The sequence below is a fragment of the Papilio xuthus genome, unplaced genomic scaffold (assembly GCF_000836235.2).
Source record: "Papilio xuthus unplaced genomic scaffold, Pxut_1.1 DF826512.1, whole genome shotgun sequence".
Lineage (NCBI taxonomy): Eukaryota > Metazoa > Arthropoda > Insecta > Lepidoptera > Papilionidae > Papilio > Papilio xuthus.
The window spans coordinates 1-4,412 of record NW_013532137.1 but is presented as its reverse complement, the minus strand read 5'-3'; the positions used below and the strand labels follow the sequence as shown (position 1 = coordinate 4,412).

Here is a 4,412-nt window from a genome sequence, read left to right as displayed (position 1 = left end):
AAGATAGTAAACCTAATTGTGATTCTTTCTTTTTTTTTAATAAATTTTTGTTTTAATTGCTAAAAGTATATATTACGCCTGACTAGAATTAAAAGCAATCTCAAAAATCCAACAGTAAAAATGTTATTTAAAATCACCAGCAAACAATTTTGAATAAAACATTATCAAGTTCGATCCATCAAAAACAGTATACAATTCAGATTGTATCGGTTGTTCGTAATTTGAAAATATTCCGAAGCGTTCTCTTGTTGGTACTTGATCTCGAGTCCAGTCAAGTGCACAACTGTAGCCATTGTTGTACCGGAAGTTGTTGATTGCCAGAAAAAGTTGCAAACATTTGTTACTTGTTGCATATCTTCTGTAGATGTTATGGCTTATTTTTTGTTTAATAACTGTAAATGATAATTTTAACAGTGGTAGAGCCGACTTTAACATCTTCGTACGAATTGTCCCGGCTCACCCGGTAAAATACCACGACCACACAGAAGACAGGGGTCAAGTGGAAGCAATTCCGGGTTTCGTCTGATGAGTGTGCGTCCTGGAGGCCTCATTTAGTCATCTTTCTCTTCCCATCTGTTTTCTTATAGAGATTATATCTTAGAGCATGGGAAGTGGAAGTAGACTTTCCGGATATGAGGATGCATTGGAAGGGAAAATATTTTTTCTTTCTGTGCATCCTCTCCTCCGTCGATTAAAGGTAGGCAACGCATATGCAAATGCGTATGTCTATGGGCAACGATCACTTCGCTATTTCAGCGATTTCAGGTGGCCGCTCGCTCGTTCGCCATCTTATGATATAAAAAAAAAATTGTGATAGTAAGAAATCTACATAATTGCATTTTAAATACTTAATCTGAAGACACAGAGATACCTATTTTGTGCCCTACTGTTTAAATTAATATCCACATCTCAATTCCAATCATGTGTTCAAGACCTTATAGGAATATAAATAATATTTACAGGCAACTAAAAGAAAATTGGTTTGACTAAAATCATATTACGTAGAAAACTACATATTACTTAACATGCATAAAGAATAAATTGCAATTCGTTATTTAGTAAGCTTTTAATCCAATATATTGTTCATTTAAAGAGTTTAATTTATACTTGTTTTAGAGACAACGACGCAGCTAATTTTAATTAAAAGTAACAAGGTGGTGCTCGCATATCACTGTCACAGATAAATTAAGTTAAAAGAACACGTAAAGTAAGTTATAAAGTGATATATGTAACTTTATCCCACCCCTTTGCAGCTTGAATACCTTTTTGATAACACATGTCTTATAATTAGAGAAACAGATTCCTAAATCACAGTAACACACTTTTTAGGGTTCCATATCTTAAAGGAAAAAAAACGGAATCCTTATGACTTTATATTTTTATATTCAAAACAGTATTAAATACCTGTTATGCTTTATAGAAAAACAAGCTAACGCCCGCTACGCCGTCCGCTCGGAATTAAAAAAATAATAATTTGTAGCCTTTGTGTTCTTCCAGCCTATGTTTTACTTTTACGTTAAATTACAGCGAGATCCATACAGCCGATCTCTAAAACACCCATCCATCTAACTATCTAAAAATTCGCATTTCTAATATTATAAGTATTAGTAAGTAGTAAGATTTTAGAGAACAAAGTCAAAGTATTGTACTAGTATCCGAGTCAGATATCAAATGTTAATTTATAGTACTTTTAGTACGTTAATATAAATCTGAATATAACCCTGTAGTTGTGTATGGAACTTTATTCTTTTTCAAGCGCCTGAGGCGGTCTGGGAACGAATTTATTTTTTCTCATTTCCCATACCCGGCCAGCGTAAAGTCCTACTTTCATATCACGTATAAGTTTGTATTTCATGCTGTCCCATTTCTGAAATGCATAATATATTCAGATGACACTTTTTAATAGCTGCAAAAACTTCTGGTGAACGATGAATGGAATTCATCATGTTATGTACACAAGACGAAATGAAAATGCATTAAGATACACGTAATAAGGAAAGAGAAATGATAACTTTTTAGAAGACAATTGTTTACAAACACATAATGAATTTATTTTGTTTCAAGTTCTTCTTACTTCTTCAGATAAAAGATGTGAATGAAAAAAATAATTTAACTTATGTAATCTGTATCGGGCACGTTTCAAAAATAAGCCTCATATTTTTGATCATTGTTACGAAGTCAGGTTGGCCGAGTGGTCTAAGGCGCCAGATTTAAGCTCTGGTTCCCATTTGGGAGCGTGGGTTCGAACCCCACACCTGACAGAAAGAATTTTTTTTAATAAATTTTTGATCATTACTTATTTTTACATATGTACAAGTTTTTCAGTTATCCAAATAATAAATAAATATCTTTTCATTGATGAATAAAATTAATTATAATAGAAAGAAAAATACGTACAAAATGAAAAAATAAACAAAAGAATAAAATACCCTTAAAACAAAAGGGTAATGAAACAATTGAAACTTATTTTAGATCATTTACTGCAATATCGAGCACACAACTTTAATGTGTTCTAACCGTAAAATAAATTAAACGTAAAAATTACAAACAAAAAATATCTTAGTCTCCGTTAACTTCAATCTGTCGCAATATATTAGCCGGTATTGGTGTCGATAAATCCTTCACTAAGCCAAATTACTTTTTAGACTTACACGAGTCGAGAATCGACGTTGAGCTGATCGTATTACCGACCGTAAGTCCTTGTCGAAGTCTATTAGACGTCTCAATGAAACCACCTAAGAAGCAATTGATAATTCCCTCGTATTTATCTCTAATACCAATCTTTATTTGATATGAAGACATTATTTACTGATATATTAAACACATAAACAATTTAAGTTAGTCGGATAATCATTTATATTTTTTGTTTTCTAGACAATGCAAAATTCTAATACTAAAACATTATCAATATAAGAATGTGTAGTCAATTTAAAAGTAAATAATTATAAATTAATACTTAACCTTTTGAGCGCCACTGATTGATGTTCTAGATGTCAACGTGGTTATACTAGAACTTTTACTCTTAAATATGTACCATCGAAACTGCTTCCGGTAAAATTATATAATATTTATTTGTAATTACATTTTAAAAGCTTACGTATATATATATATATATATATATTTCAATAATCATGATTGTCGGCATGATGCTATGTGTCGATGAGTGTGGGTCTTTTTATTTTTTTATATCATAAGATGGCAAACGAACGAGCGGCCACCTGAAATCGCTGAAATAGCGAAGTGACCGTTGCCCATAGACATATGCAGTTGCATATGCGTTGCGTACCATTAATCGACGGAGGAGAGGATGCACAAAGAGAAAATATTTTCCCTTTCCATGCATCCTCTCATCCGGAAAGTCCACTTCCCATCCTTTCCTTTTAAAAAAGGGTGGGAATGGAAAGAGACCTAAATTAGGCCACCGGGACGCACAGTCATCAGACGAAATGCAGAATTGCTTCCACTTGACGCCTGTCATCTGTGTGGTCGTGGTATTTTACCGGGCAAGCCGGGCCAATTCGTGCAAAGATGTTAAAGCAGGCTCTACCACTTTTAAACACAGCTACGACATATGTAATGATAATTTATGACATTTTATAAAATGTAATTTCTAAAAATCTACGCTTGTAAAATTCTCGGTTACAAAAACCGTTTACCAACGTTTTATAAATTTCAGTTCAAAGTCAACAAGTTAAGAATCAGTTCGGGGATTTCACAATGTTTTCCAACATTTCACAATCTCCAAGAATAAAGTAAATTTACTTTCGGGGACAAATATTTATAATACTTTAATGAAGCCCGTTCGAGAACAATGTTTTATCATAAAATATACAAAGAATATTTCAACTTTTACTTTTTGTTTGGATTAATCCCCGGTGAGAAAACTGGATTACTCAGATTTATTTAAATTTTATTACACTACTAAAAATATTCCATCAATCCTATATAAACATGGACGTAAGTAAACATAAAAATTATAAATTTATTGGCTGTTTCCCGCGAATCCGTCCGCGCGGAAAAAAAACTTAATAAGTTGCCTGTGTTCTCCCAGGCTATGTTCTACATCTATGCCAAATTTCACCGAGATTTGTGCAGCCGTTCTTGTAACAAACATCCATCCAAACATTCGCATTTATAATATTATTAGGATTTTTAATAATATTTACTGATAACCATTTACTGAACTGTTATAAAACTGTTATGTAGTACATAAAGAATCTATTTATTATATAACAAGGTTAAATTGTTAATACACATAATAAAACACTCGATACTGCGCAAGTCGTTGTATTATTTCCGTTCACTCTTGAAGTAACAAAGATAATTAAAAACTGTTCTACAACTTGATGAGAAAGTGAGTAAACTGAAAATAATCAACTGCTATTTTAATGAGACCGTTTAAGAAGAATTAC

At 32.4% G+C, this 4,412-nt stretch overlaps 1 non-coding gene across 1 annotated transcript; it reads left to right on the top strand.

The window, feature by feature from the left end:
• Positions 1-2,177: 2,177 nt before the first annotated feature.
• On the top strand, positions 2,178-2,261 carry TRNAL-UAA (transfer RNA leucine (anticodon UAA)). Its single transcript has one exon. It is a non-coding gene; the product is annotated as a tRNA-Leu (tRNA).
• Positions 2,262-4,412: the final 2,151 nt, after the last annotated feature.